The following is a 17331-nucleotide window of genomic DNA, read 5'->3' on the forward strand; positions in this document are numbered from 1 at the left end:
TGTCGTGGTTAATATGGAAACTAATCATAAAAAACGCCGTTTTTTATGATTGAAACACCAGTAAATTCATCATAACTTTTGTTTTACTGAATGAAAATTGAACTTTTTTCACAATATAGTTGAGAAGGTAATCTCTAAACTGTAATAATTGTTTGAAATATAGTCGGAAAATGAGTGAGCGGTGAAGCGTTTAAGCAGTTCTAAATGGCTTAAGCTGTAACTTAGCCATATATTGAAACACTACCGCATATATATATATATATATATATATATATATATATATATATATATATATATATATATATATATATATATGCACACTGTGTATCAAATTATTAACAATTTTACATTTTTTAAATATTTAAGGAACGCGTGAATAAAAATCCATGAAACTTTTAAAAAGTGCTTACAATACTATTCAGCTACTCCAGTCGGAAAATAGAAGTATTTTAATCTGTATTAACGAAACTATGGCAGAGGATAGGAATATCTGTTGATTTCAGTGTGTCAAATTATTAACGAGGTGAAGAAAAAAACACAATATACCCATAACCTGTTTATTGAACTAATTTTCAAACATTAAATGAACTAGGAAAAATCCTTACAGCACAATAACTACAAAGCAATTTCTACGTTGACATAATTAGTAGGGGATATGCGATCTTTTTATGAATGACAAGTAAAAGACGTTGGTCCACAGAATTAGTCTTATTTGTGATTTCGTCAACAGTTATTCCTCGCGATACTTCTTGGACAGCATTCCACAACTTATCATTGCTCTTAAATTGACGTCCTCTTGCATAGAGGCGCCGCTTCATGATACTCCAAAGGTTCTCAATTGGGTTCAAATCTGGTGAATTCGCAGGCCACTCTATTTTCCGTAGCCCAGAGAACCCCAGTTGTTGCAAATACTCTTTGCTTTTGTTTGCTGCATGCGAGAGAGCATTATCCTGCATAAGAATAATGATTCTTCTGAACGTCAATCTTTGCTTCTTAAGTCATGGTTCAAAGTGCTCTTTCAGAAAAGCTATGTAAGCATTTGATGTCATTTTTACGCCTTCTGTGACTCTCTATGGGCCAACTAAAGTACCTCCGATAATCCCAACCCAAATTATTATCCCACCACCACCTTGTTGGCGCCTTAAACGCTAATGACGATCTTGTTTATCTAGGACCCATCCCTTGCTCCAGCTATCTTCATCCCTGAAAAAAATATTTGGAAAAATCCGTTTTCATGTTGTCCTCTGCCCATTTCAATCGGTTTTGTATGTGATGTTGCTTTAATGGAGGCTTTGTCACAGGCTTGACAGACATGCCACTTCTTTCAGAAAGCGACATCGAGTACTTTTTGAGACATTCTTCAATCTGGTTTGATCAAAGACTTCTCGGCTTATCGGCACAGGGTTCTTAACAACTTCACGTTTAATTTGGAGCAGTGAACGGCGTGAAACAATTCTAGATTTACCTTTATCAGCTCTCTTACGTACCTCTGTAGGGTCCTTGACAAAGTTCTTCACAGTTTGATGGTATCTTCCTATCATTTTCGATATTTCGAGGGTAGTTTTACCTTTTGCTAGCTGTTCTGTTATAGTGCTCTTTTCAGAACAACTCAAACAACCTTTGCGACCCATTTTATTGACGAAACAAATTGTTTTGTTAATAATTTGACACACCTCAAATACCGTGCATTCAGCAATTAGGATGACAAGTTGTTTACATTGCGCTGAACAGTACGAAAAATTCTCAGTACGCGCAGCTTAGCATTGCCACGTTTTCGAAGCTTTTGATACAAAACTACCAGTAAGTTTCAGAAACTGGTAAACAAAATGTTATCTCGTTAATTTGACACGCGGTGTATACATATATATATATATATATATATATATATATATATATATATATATATATATATATATATATATATATATATGGATGGTCACATTCAAGGCTGCCAATACTAAGCTTGTTTTCTTCAATAACTACAAGAAACCTTCTCTACCACCAATAGCAATGGTCAAGAACACATTAGCTGAAAGTACTTCTTTTAAACTCCTCGGCCTAACGTTTACACGGAACATGAACTGGAATAGATTCATTGAGAGCATTGCCAAGCCTGCTGCAAAGAAGGTGGGCTCCCTCTACCGTGCTAGAAAATTAACTTACGCCTTAAAGTATCTGTACCTCTACAAGGCCATCATTCCCCAATCTATGGAGAACTGTAGTCACAATTGGGCTGGCGCATCTGCTGCTTGTCTCTCACTCTTGGACAGGGTTCAAAAGAGAGTCACCAACCTGATAGGTCTTGAAATGTCAGTTAGGTTTCAGCCTCTGTCTCATCGACGAAATGTTGTAACCCTCTACCTGTTCTACAAATACTTTAATGGTGAATGCTCTGACGAACTGCAAGCACTTGTACCTCCTCGACGTGACTACCCCCGACAAACCCGACAAGTAACTAAATCCCACCCCTTTACAGTAGAGATCCCTAGGTGAAAGAAAGCCTTTTACTCCAATAGTTTCTTTCTCAGAACTGCAAGTCTTTGGAACTCCCTTCCGGGATTCTGCTTTCCCAACTGTACTGATATGCAGAAGTTCAAGTGTAATGTGAATAAACATCTTTCTACTCATCTCCCTTCATAATTCCCCTGCAAATGATGTCCCCGATAGTAGCCCCACTGTGTCTTGTTTGGGGTGAAAATTGAATTTAAAATATATATATATATACATATAAGATAAGATATTTACAGCCGTGGAAACTTTCATTTTAATATAATTCCCACATACATATAATTCACCCAATCATAAAATATTCGTATTGACATGAAATTAGCAGTTATTAAATAAATGCAAAAAAAAAACCCCAAAAAACTACGATTGAATAATTTCGTAAATCAAATTATTGAAATAAGGGATAGAAAAATCATCCGTAGAAATCGATATTACCTTTGCCATTCCTGATTCTTCTATAACTCTGTAATAGTAGGTATTAACCTCTGCCCCCTCCACCACGGTTGATGTGACATAAAGTTGGAGGTTGAGGTTAGAAAAGGGAACCGAACGATGTGTATTGCTCTCAGGCCCCACAAAAATACTTGAGAAGTCCCGTCGGTATTCCCCGGTAGGAATATCACGAGCGTTTTACAATAAAATAACCCCATACTCAAAATCAAAAGGCAAAGCCTGGGAATGGTAACTTCCAATGACTCGATGCTAGTAATTTGAAACTCTGTCTAAATTTTAGCTTTCAATTGATTCAATGATTCTCGCCTTTTTTTAAACTAGCCTGGGTTCCCGGCGTTGCCCGGGTGTTTGGAGGTGTGTGTTTAGCAAATAATTAAAAAAAATGGTAGTAGGCAGGCAGGCAGGCTCGATCCTGTACCGCGAAGGAGGAAAAGAACGTGAAAAAAGTGACGTCTTAGCTATTGCGCCCATCCCCAAACCGGAAGTGACGTAGGTTTAAATTATGGCTAGTCAATCGGAAAGAGGGGATGGCTTTCGAAAATATCGGCGAGAAAAGTAGAAAAGTGCCCAGTTGAGGGTGAAGGAATTAATGTTTTTATTCGATTTTTCGATATTTGTCGCCCGAAGGGGCGAGCTTCAAAACGATGCCGATCTCGTGAAAATCTGTCGCCTCTGTCTAAAGTTTTAGGTAGACATACAAACATACTATAAGAGAAGAAAGACTGTTTTAATAACGTAATAAGATACATGCATTTAAACAGACAAGTGAGATTTATATAGAAGATGAATCTGAATTTTCAATGTTTCATCTCAAATCGAGTTCATATTTGTAGATTAACATGTCTACTACCGTACTTTTTTATTATTCCGTCGTGAGCTTAAGATATTCAGCTTACAATTTTATACTGTAACGACGTGACTTTGATGTTGAAAGCCAAACGTTGCCTTAACTGAAATGTCTGCAATTCTTATGACGTATGAGTTCAATAAAATCAGTCTATAAAAACTATTTTCTGGGGATGATGTGTTTGAAATAAATAAATGGCGTTGATTAAGCATATCCTATATATGTTCTAGTAGTCTTTCAAAAAAGTGTCCATAACGTAACCTTGTAACGTTAAAAATATGTTGAGTCGTGATGTAACATTAATATTCCTGTTTAGACATCCGAACTGAGAGCGAATTGCAGTATCTGGTCTGACTTCAATAAAAACGTTTGGTTCTTATGCAAGATTAAACTGTGCTATCGGTTCTGGATATGACCTTAAACTATACCCGATGGTGAGGCCCCAGCTTGCGGTATTTGGGGAGTGTAAAGCCACCCAATAATTACCAGTGCTCCCAGGTCCACTCTGACCCGAAGTGGTAGTACCTGTTAGGGTCCCAACCGACTTAAAAAACAAATATACTCTATTAAAAAAATTGTTCTTTAAAATGACTCGATTCGGCATTAAATAACACAAAAGGGTTGATATGCCGTAAAACAAAAACAACCAACTAAACTGTGCTATCGTCAGAATTTTCTGGCCACTTTACACAAAAATGCAAGAAAATTGCCAAAACGCTGCGCCAGTGAAATCACAGCATCAAATGTCATAGGGGCTCCTACATTATTGGGACGATTTTTCGGAAATCGTAAAACTGAATTTTACATGAAAACACTGGTATCTGCGTATTCCTCGTATTTTTAAGATGATTGCATCAAAAAATTACCAAAATCGATAATGTAGAAAATTATTTATTAAAAGAAAATACGAAGCGAGATCAATCCGTCGATATTTCTATATCATCGTTTTCTTTATTTATAAGCTTTACATACGTGTTGAGCATTTTTGAAAGAAACGTTGATTTTTAGTTTATGATAGCAATATACCTGAACTTAATTAATCAATTAATATATATATATATATATATATATATATATATATAGTCATCCGCATACAGTACTGTTTCGCTGTTTCACAGCTCATCAGTGCGGCTAGACATATATATTACAGTGAAACTGGGCTAATTAATATTTCTTTCCCTAAAGCCTTTTCTTGTATTGATTTCAATCACACCATATCCATGCTAAAATATGACTTAGTTTTGTGATCAAGTCATATTTGAAAGAAAACACTTTCTTTTTGATTTCTTCTAATTATTAATAATTTTCCATTAAATTACCACGTGACTTATCGCTTGGTAAGGTTCCATCTATTATTCGCAACGTTTCCTGTTGTATATTATTTGACCCCTGTTATTAAACCACAACTTTTACTTTAGTTTACAAAAAATTCGCACACATGGATAACAGAAATATAAAGTATGGTATAAAATGAAAGAAAAGTTTCTTTTAATCTACGAAAATAATAAATTGAGTATTTATGGCTTACGGTTTAAGTATACGAAGTTCAAATCAGATAATTTTCTTAAAAAAATGATTTAATTTTATTATTTTCTGTGTATCCATACATTTCAAATTGTTCTTTTTATTCAGAGCATCAGTGTAGTTGTGAAGATGAAAGTTGATCCCGCTCAGTGCAAACGGGGACTCGTTTTTTACCGCTGTCAGGAATGGAAACTAGTAAATGCTCCTTGATCGGGCGTGTTGTGAATGTTTTCAAAAGTCTTGAAACTCAGATGTCCATCCTGGGCCCAACTCTCTTCCTGATCTACATCAATGTTCTTCCAAATCACATCCTAACATCAGTCGTAGACATTTATGTTACCACCTATGGCAACACATACAAAGGACCAAGTTATCTCTGATTCTCTCTCCTCTGATTTTGATCACGTGGTACAATGAGGAAAGGGGTGGCTGGTTACTTTTTATGCATCTAAAATTAAGCTTCTATCTGTACATCATCAACGCTCTGCTCCCCATCTGGCATCAAATTAAATGAATGGCTCTCTCCTTGAGGAGGCTCCATGTTTTAACAAGATTTTGGGCTTGACCATTACTCCTGATATGAATTGGAACACGTACATCAAATCCGTTACCAAGGTGGCTGTAAAAATGGTGAGATTATTCTACCGCTCCAATAGATATCTCATTGCTGATGAAATTCTCTACCTATATGAAAGCCAGGTAGGTTCATGGACGGAGTACTGTTGCCTCATATGGACAGAAGCAACTAGAAAGATCTCATGCCTTGACAGAGTTCAAAATAGACTTCGTAGCCTAGTGGGAGATGCCCTTTTCTCTTCGCTGCAAGCTCTTTCGAACAGAAGAAACGTTGCTCGTCTGTTTCTGGTTTATCTTTATTTTCCTGGCAAGTGCTCGACTGAGCTCCAATCTATGGTCTTCCCTCGCCAAACGTTCACGAAAAGCAATCGTCCATCTGAAACCATTATCAATAATAGCCCTCAATCTTTATCTATGCCTAAACCTAAACGTAGATTCCATGAACAAGGCTTCTCTCTTAGAACTGCACGCTTGTAGAACTCTGTTTTCTGCTTTTCAGCTGACAACAATTTGGTCGTCTTCAAGTCCAACGTGAACGAATTCTTGATAAGCCGTCTTCTTAAATAATCCATCTGACTAAATTTCCACTACTAACGATTTCTACGATATTATCACATTGACTGCTGCACACTCATTAACCCTTATCCTTAAGTAGCCGCCGGGTCTTGATAAGTGATGAATCCTATGTAAAAGAAATGTTTTGTTTGATACATGTATTCCGGATTTTTTTTTTTCGGTTGCATTTATATATTCCCAAATGTCGAAAAGCAAAACAGAAACACATTGCAAACTCATTTTCTTTGTTTGGAACATCGATACGAGAGGCGTGCAATTTGTAATGCCTCTGACCCACTTCCCATAGAAGTAGAGCAACGAAACTTGGCACAATTATTAGTCTTTCTCTACATAGGAACCACCCAAAGTTATGCATTTCTCCCATCGTTTGATGCAGCTATGGAGACCGTTTTTGTAGAACACCCCAGGTTGGTCCTCGAACCACGACGTGACTTCAGAAATCAAGGCTGAATCATCTGGGAAACGCTTTCCTTTCAAAAACAACTTCATGACTGGGAAGAGGTGAAAGTCAGAGACTGCAAGGTCAGGAGAGTAGGAGGGATGAGAAGGATTTCATAAACACGCCCATGCTTCTGATCTGGCGACATGCGAGTTGTGGACCGGAGCGTAGTCCTGCAGGAGAAGGGTACCTTTGCTGATCTTGCTCCGCCTCTTGATAGCTTCCCTTAATTTCCTCAAAAGTGAAGCATAATAGACTCCTGTAGTTGCTGTACCCTTTGCCAGAAAATCTGTCATCACTACTCCGTCCTGGTCCCAGGAGACTGTGAGCATGACCTTGCCAGCGGATGGCTGCACTCTTGCCTTCTTTGGAGGTGATGAGTCCAAGTGCTTCCACTGCATTGACTGGACTTTGGTCTCTTGATCATAGTGATGGACCCAGATTTCATCCTGTGAAATTAGTCTTTTGAAAAATTTTGACTCATATTCTTGGCACATCACCAAATTCATCCTCGAGCACTCGACGCGTTCTCGCTTCTGGAATGGTGTGAGCAACCTGAGAATCCATCTGGCAGACACCTTATGCATATGCAAATGGTTATGAATGATAGTTTCCACAGACCCTGTACTAATCTTGACATCTTGGGCTATTTGACGAATAGTAATGCGCCGATTTTCCAAAATAGCAGCCTCAACTTGACGGCCAGATGCTTCATCAATGGCAGAAAGGGGGCGGCCAGGTCTGGGAGCTGTTTCCACAGACTTCTGGCCATGTTTGAATTCACGATGCCAACGTTTTACAAGGTCATATGATGGGGCATTATCACCATAAGTTTCTTTCATTTCATCAAAAGCCTCCTATGGTGCGCGTCTTTTCAAATACAAAAACCGGATCACTGCTCGACATTCAACAAGCTCTATTTCACACATGACTCAGTTCAAACACCTGTAAAAGAGAAACCACAATTAGTTAAGAGCTGTAATTTACCACATAACCTGTAGAGATATAAATCATTGCACATGTAAAACTTCAGCTATATCAGACAACTGAAAGTGGGCCCGGGACATTACTTATTGTAGGCCTCTCGTATGAATTTGTATAATAAATAATATAATATATATAAGTTCGATAGATCAATTTTATAAGTCGACACAGATAAATTGATAGAGAGTGAGAAGATTAAAGAGATCGATAGATATAGACTTATTTAGATAGATGAGTACAGATAGTGAGTTAGACAGATAGATTGATAGATACATTGATAGATAGATGGATAGAGATTTGATGGATCGATAAATATAGACGGATATACGGTAGAACCCCGGGATACGACATTAAAAATTAATAACGAAATGCAGTACAGTATATAATACATACACACACACGCACACACACACACACACACACACACACACACACATATATATATATATATATATATATATATATATATATATAATCAACTGACCTTATAAATAACACCGTAAGGTGGAGCAAATACCGTAAACAGAGACGGGAAAAGCATCGTATTCCACATCGTTACTTGAAAAACCCGTATGCTAGGGCCACCGTATACCGAGGTAATAATGTATATTGTTATATCGACCGAGAGAGATTTCATAGATCGATAAGTATAGACAGATATGAAAGATAAGGACAGGTCTGATAGATCGATATATATATATATATATATATATATTTATATATATATATATATAGGCTCATAAGAGTAGTGGTCGATGGACAAAAATCAGAAGCCTGCAGCATTAATGCTGGAGTCCCTCAGGGTTCAATCCTGGGCCCAACTCTCTTTCTGATCTACATCAATGACCTCCCTAAACACATACTTAAATCATTCGTTGATATCTATGCTGATGACACGACCATCTACGACAACAAATCAAAGGCTGTAAATAACAAAGTTCTCTCTGATTCTCTCCCCTCTGATCTCGAGCGCGTGGTTCAGTGGGAGAAGACGTGGCTGATTACCTTTAATGCATCTAAAACCAAACTCCTATCCTTACATCATAAACGCTCTGATCCCCATCTGGCATCAATTGGGATGGATGGCTCTCGTCTGGGAGAGGCCCCGTGTTTTGACAAGCTTCTGATTTTGACCTTTACTCCTGATCTTAAATGGAACACGTACATCAAGTCTGTTGCCAAGGTCGCTGGAAAGATGGTGGGATCCTTCTACCGCTCCAGAAGATATCTCACTACTGATGCAATTCTCTATCTGTATAAAAGCCAAGTACGTCCAAGGATGGAATACTGCTGCCATATCTGGGCAGGAGCTGCTAAAAACAGCCTATCCTGCCTTGACAGAGTACAAAATAGACTTCGTGGCTTAGTGGGGGATGCCCTTTTCTCTACCTTGCAAGCTCCCTCCCACAGAAGAGACGTTGCGAGCCTTTCCTTATTTTACAGTTATTTCCATGGCAGGTGCTCGTCTGAACTCCAATCTCTGCCCCCCCTCGCCAATCTTTCACGAAAAACACCCGTCTAGCCGAATCCACTGTGAAAATTTTCCCCCACTCTTTATCTGTGCCCAAATCAAAACGTGGATTCCATGAACAAAGCTTCTTTCTTAGAACTGCACGCCTTTGGAACTCTGTTCCGTCTGCCTGCTTCCCACCTGACTACAACTTGAATGTGTTCAAGTCCAACATTAACACATTCCTAATGAACCGCCCCCTTAAGTAAACACTTCATCAAATCTCCACACTAACGTAATGTACTTGCAATAACCCTTATCCCTGAGTGGCTTCCGGGCCTTGATAAGTGGTGACCACTGTGTAATATATATATATATATATATATATATATATATATATATATATATATATATATATATATATAGGTAAGTACAGACGGATATAATAGAGATATGGATAGATAGATACGATAGCTCGATAGATACCGGCAAATATATATATATATATATATATATATATATATATATATATATATGTGTGTGTGTGTGTGTGTGTGTGTGTGTGTGTGTGTGTGTGTGTGTGTGTGTGTGTGTGTATTTATGATATAACGATTAATCGGAATTGGAATCGGGAATCGGAATAATCAATACAGTTTAGGATATCGGAATCGGGAAAATGTGTGCTTATTTTCCAAGGTCCTAAACCATTTATTTTCATTATCTTTTTTTTTTTTAATTTTATTTTATTTAAAGCAACATCTTCTACTGCTGGTAGCAATAATAAATGTGCACTGATTTTAAAGCACCAATAAAAGTAAAATCTATACATCACTCTCCCCATCCCACCCTGGGTGTGTTTTTACGTTTGAGAAAATATATGCACATTTAACGTATGTATTATGACGGTAATCAGCGAAAAAAACAATAACCTTATAGCTAAATATTTAGAGATTTATAAAGAATCTGAATTGGAATCGGTAAATGTATCGGAATCGGGGTTCTATTTTTAAAAAATAGGTAATTATATTGAAAAATATTGGCATCGTCCCATCAGACACCCCCACACATATATATAAGGGTAATTATATATATTATATATATATATATATATCATTATATATATATATATATATATATATATATATATATATATATATTATTGAATGTTTATTCTCTTGTTTAATAACAAGGAAATTGACAGATAATTGAAAGTGTTTCAAACTTTTTGATATTTAATCCCATTGCTCTACGTTTATTTACACCTTGCAGATTCAATGACGGCTGCTTTACTCCTTTTCTTTTATTTGATTGCATTTTTTTCTTTTATTATATTGATTTGTGTAAATTAATCGCTTGCTTTTGTCTTAACACCTGATATTCTGCTTTTGAGAAGAAAAAGGAAAAAGTTCTGCCTACATTTTTTTTTTTTAAATTAGATAAAAATAATTGTTGCAAAAACCGGAGCCATGTTTTTTTTTTTTTTTTTTTTTTTTTTCACTATCTGACTTCTGATCTTTAGGAAGACTGATCAGTTGATTAGGAGCTTAGAGCAGATATTAGAGCGGAGATAAACAAGGTAGGTGAAGGTGGCCTTTGAAGTAAGTTCACTCCTCATTCAACTTAATCACCTTAACAACCTTCATTTTTCGACGCAAGGAATCTTTCTTCCTGGTGCATGCTTGTGATTGGTGACCATGACTTTATGGCAATCAAAATCAAATTCCTCTCAAAAAGGCATGTATCCATATACATATAGTCTTTGATCTTCTTGATTTATTTTCTTGGACAACTGACTTAATTACGATGAAACGGCGGGAGTGAATGTTTCTGTTGCATATAACCAGTCTGTATAGACAGTCTACACTTAAATTCTCGTCGTATTCATGTACGTCATGTATACATACTTTATCAATCGTTTTCTTTACTGTTATATTTGTATGTATAATTTTTGCTTTATACTCAAATATCAATAAATCAGACAAATTGATGTTGAAATTCCAATCGCTTTCATCATTTTCATTATCACTTCAGTAACAGAAACTTATAGAGATTCAAAAGGTTCTTTCGGACAATCAAAAATAGCAAGAACATTCTTTTCCAAGTACCCAAACAAAGTTCTTTTTCTCATTTATTTTCCCTTAGACAACGTGTGTGGGCTTGATATCACTCTACCTAAACACTTTGGAGCGAAAAGTTCTCAACAACAGCAACGCGTTACACACACGCCAACTTCTGCACACCCAACGAAGAACATACACATTCCAATCTCAAAATGCATATAGCCAGGTCTGATACTGTAATAGCTGCTTCTCTCGAACTGGTAAACATTGGAATTACCTCCATGTTTCCGGCTTCCGTGGCTCTATTAAAATGAAGTTTAAATGTAATGTAAACATATCTCGTTGCTCAACTCCCTAATTAGACTGTCCTTGTAAACAGGGTCTCTAATTTGAAGTAGCCCTTCTAGCTCAGTGCTTTGTTTGGCATAAATATGCGTAGAAATACAAGCCTTTCAAATCAGCGACTTTCGCCTATACCTTATTATGACAAGCAATGGCCTGTCCTGAGCCATTAAAACCTGTTGGAATGACGTATGGCTCCACTTATATCGAGAAAATGCATTCACCCAGGTGTTTGAGAAGAAATGATTTATTCCCAGTCACCTAAGGCATCCTTATCTAGAAATAATAACGGTACTGTTCTTGGCTATTTTTCTACCTTTCTAGAGGGCGTCTCGCGGAGTTAATTTTCCGTCCCCCTCATACACACGCGTTCCCCTGAAAATGATTCCATGTTTAACCTAGCTGCAGTGAGAAGCCAGTAATTAGTTATTCCCATGCACGGGAACGACATGCCAACGCAGGTGATCTGGCGCTTGACAATCATAGACAAAACGCTAGTCGTGTGTACATATTACAAAGAGTAGAACTGGCCGAGCAGTTAAATGTGATGACGTAACGAAATAGAAATGTCAGAAAAGAAATCAGTTTTTTAATACCCGTAACCAACAGAAAATTTGATAAACATGTCAAAAAAACAAAACAAATACTTGTCTGCTCATTAATAACCGTAGCTGCAACCTCTACGGATTCAATAAGCGTGACACAGGTGCTCATCCCAAACACACTGTATTTTTTTCTCTTTGTCCCTCCATCACGTTTGTTATATGTATATGCCTTCTCTTTCTGTCTATCTCCTTCTCTCTCGCATTCTCTCTTTATTTCCCCTTCTCTTTCTCATACATATTTTTTTTTTAAAAGTTACGCATTTCTTAAATGGTAATTGACATATTACAAGCAATACAATGAATAAAATATAAAAGTACAAATGACATTTGGCGTTGAATGTTTTTCTATCAAGTTGTCCACAAAGATACAAACATGAATTAATTCTTATTTATACCATGATTAATAACTTTAAATATTCAATGTTTATTATTTGCAATTAATATCATTGATATATATATATATATATATATATATATATATATATATATATATATATATATATATATATATAGTAATAGTTCAGTCCGGCTTTGATCGGACCCTATGTACTGTTCATAACTTGCGCTACATGTGAATACACTATGTAAGATTTCAAATGTTTAGACCAAAATTTTACTGAGTAATTTCGTAGAAACCGCAGAGGTCATTTTTTTTTAAACTTAGACTCCAATTTTGACCCCTTAACATTTTATTATTTTCGTCTCAAATCAAAATACAAAGTTTTACACCTGTTTAAATTTCCTACATTTAACATTTCATGTCTTTACGCCCAAGATGATCGAAAACTGATTAAAACGATTTTCCCAAATCTCAATGCTTCTTATGTCAAATATCGAATCTGTAGACCGAATATTGACAGAGTTATTTGGTAAGGAAATGTAAACACACACACACACACACACACACACACACACACACACAAAAACACACTCAGAGCCATTTGCACTTTACACACACATGTATATATATATATATATATATATATATATATAAACGAGTTTCTTAAAGTTCTTAATCATATTTGATTATTAATTTTAAGAAACTTATTTCTAATCTTTGAGCACTTTCCGTTGAAATAAAAGTCTGTCAATTTAGCTCCTATTGGCAGATCACCATATAATGATTAGATCACTCTGACAGACGTTAAAAAATATTTTTAAAGGGAATAAATGTTTTAATTTCAACAGTATTTCTCGTGGCCGAATGGATTAGGTCCTTGCTAATAAAGCCAGACATGGCTTCTGTTGCCGGGTTCGAATCTATCGACTGGTGTTAATCGTGACACCCTGCACTGATGGTTCCCGAGATGATGAAACACTAGTGTCGGTAGGTATTTAATAATTATTATAGTAAATAATTATATATATATATATATATATATATGTGTGTGTGTGTGTGTATATATATATGCATATATATATATATATATATATATATATATATATATATATATATACAATATGTGTAAGGATGCTCGGTGTCATGCCCTCATCAGCCGCCAATCAGGGTGATAACACAATTTTGGTAGCTCAAAGGAGTACTGCTACTCCCGATGCTAGCTAGTAGCCTTCGTCATCGGGCAAGGTATTAAAAAAAACAGATCCACAAGAAGAAATTATAACGCTTGTTTATGCCGAAGTCTCTTCACCCTAAACAAAATCCAGCTGAATGCATATTAAACTGTGTCATTCAGATGATCAGAGTTAACCTCTAGATTGCGCCCTATGGTTCCTCTGTTTGTAAGAAACGAAATGACTGAGTGTCATAGAAATTCACGACAACAAACCTCAATAGGAATCACATGGCATCTCCAACCTTTTTTCCACGCAGCGGCACGCTGTGTTTCATATCAGTTTTTATTCCGTTCGTGTGCCTCTTCCTCCAAATGAATATATATATATATATATATATATATATATATATATATATATATATATATATATATATATATATATAAATTTAAAGGAGATTAGAACAATAGTCTAAAGAGCTGAGTGTATTTCAATGTAACAGTGAAATTACTAGTTTAATTAAAATACAGGAAAGAGAAAGTGTTCGTTGTAATTTGGATCTATAATAAGCTCGATAGGTAAATATCCTAGAGCTAATTCAATATTAAGTAATGTGATTGATAATTTAAAATTTGAAAATCAAATTATAATTAAATTAAAAATCCGTTTCATAAGAAGGAACAACAACAAAATCAATTATCTGTACCATCGTTTCGGAAAACAATGATTTTTATTGTGGTAGACATCAAGTTACGGACAATAATTATTACAAATAGTTTTTTAATAAGCAAGGTCTCCTCGTCAGCAAACTTTGAAGGGTTTTTATTAAATTTAAAAGACACCATAAATAAACCTAGCATTAAAAGTAAGGCAGATGTATCTTTTATTTATTGTCTTTTCTTATTGTCCGTAACTTGATGCCTACCACAATAAAAAGCATTGTTTTCCGAAACGATCGTACAGATAATTGATTTTGTTGTTGTTCCTTCTTATGAAACGGATTTTTAATTTAATTATAATTTGATTTTTAAATTTTAAATTATCAATCACATTACTTAATATATATATATATATATATATATATATATATATATATATATATATATATATATAGATAAAAGAATGAAAATTAAAACTGTAAGGTGAACTTTTCAATCCAAATTTATTGTTCGACTGAATACTCCAAAAACAATTTACAAAGTTCTTATTCCGCGGAGTTTCAAACTATACTATTCTTACTCTTGTTCTTATCAGAGGACAGAAAGACATCAGCAAATTATATTTGTAGCAATGCTAGAATTTGCTGGTCATAGCATTAAGTGAAACCGCAATTTTTTATAGTCATAAATTGTGAAGAAAAACAAGTGAGGAAATTTTGGATATGTAAAACAAATATAAAAACAACCCGTGCATAATATTTCAACTTGCATGAAGATTCTCTCAAGTTAATCCGAAAGGCGAAAATAGTTCTTTAGAGAGAATGAAGTCCAAAATTAAATCCAGTGTGATGATGCATATAGTCAGGTTGGAAAGTTTTCAAAGCAGCTGAAATAATCGAAATTGATTTTTCTGACAGTGCAGTATATATATATATATATATATATATATATATATATATATATATATATATATGGCGATAACTTATGAATATGATGAAGGCGTTATATATATATATATATATATATATATATATATATATATATATATATATATATATATATATATAACGTTTTCGTCAAAATTTTGGAATCTCCGAAAGTAATTTTTTTAGAGGTCGATTCTGCACAAACAACAAAAGTAGTACATTAGAGTATATTAATGTAAATGAATACAACAGCCACGCCGTAAATTGAACGTGTCGTGACAAGTAACCATTTAACAATTACAATACTTTCTCATCTGCTGGTGTAGGGAACTTGCATATACTTTTTGCTTGCGTGTTAAACAATTGGGCGATTCCAATGAATGCAATGTTAATTCTCTAAGTGTGAATCTACTATCTTTGTTAACTTGATAAATTTGAAACAAGAATTTTCAAAGAATAGAAATGTACTCGCCGGGCGTATTTGATATGTGAAATGCTTCTCATTTGCTTAAGGTCAGTATTGTCTTGTATTTCTCCCAAATTTATATTTTAGATTAAAGAAAGAACTTTTATTTTTTGTGTTTTATGATTAAATTGAATGAAAGCAAAAACGGCGTTAAAAATATTGAATAAATTATGACCAGTCCTCTTGTTTTTAGCTCTTACAATATCGCAATTAGTTGTTTTTTTAACGTCGGGTGGAATCCAGTTTCTCAAAAATGGGACACGCTGGATATTAACAAAAACAAAAATTACCTCAGTCTAGTGGGATTTATTTTTCACTGTTAGAGGACAGAAAAATGATTGTGGCTGCTATTTTAAGTCATTGCTATGACAACAAAATATTATCATTGTTTTGACTCTCGAGTTTGTGGTAGACACAGTTAATCAACTGAAGACCACTTTATTCTATAGCTAAGCGTATAAGATATCAACAGATATACGCTCAAGAGGCAAAACAATGAAAAGTTTATGCTGTTGCCCTAGCACTTGCCAATAATATTTTGCTTATATTGCTTAATACTTGTAAAGAATGGGTATTCAGAAGTTATCAGTATTTACCGAATTGGTTTCAAATATAAACAGATTCCCATACCAGTCTCTAAAATGGCCGAAGCGGCTATCGATTTGAACTTTGACCAGGGGTAGCTAAAAATTTGTTCAACCCAAACTTACCTCTTCGCTCGCCTAGTGTTGTGAACTGTTATTATTATTTTTTTTGGGGGGGGTCGAATTTTCCAAGGATACTCTATTGAATTGGTAAGTACTAAAACTCTCAGAGGATTTACGAAGAATACGGACCGTGCTGAAATAATAGCGTTATTTAGGACCCCCATTTGTAAAAGGGAAAGGGGGGGGCGTTTTGTAGATATTCTGCACTTTCACCTAAAAATTTACTAAACAAAGGATATTATGAAAATTTAATTTAACGTAAAATCCTTCCTAGAAAAATAGCACGGCTCATATTTTGCAGAAGTACACACGCGTTGGATACCCGTTCTTTACAAGTACCCATTTCTTTTCTTACAGACTTTTATATATAAGACTTCTTTGTAAAAAAAATTTTAAAAAGTTTGGGGGTGGTTGTATTATTCGAGTGAAATTTTTTTTTTTCTTTTTCAAATACAAGATTGCATGTAAAGTGTTTGTAATTCGAGCCTGGACAGTTGTTATACCAGTATTATTCTGACAACCTAACGGGTGTCATAAAGAAATTTCGGTATTTTTATAGACTAGGTCCACCTCCAAAATTTTCTTTTAAATGACATCTTTTAACGGTTTTCGACTATGCTGACTACGAAAATTGCATTGAAATTTTGCAGAAATAATTAGTTATCGAGATATAAAAAGTAGTATTATGCATTGTATT

This window comes from Euprymna scolopes, chromosome 3 (genome assembly GCF_053919585.1).
Source record: "Euprymna scolopes isolate OS-2025 chromosome 3, ASM5391958v1, whole genome shotgun sequence".
Taxonomy (NCBI): Eukaryota; Metazoa; Mollusca; class Cephalopoda; order Sepiida; family Sepiolidae; genus Euprymna; species Euprymna scolopes.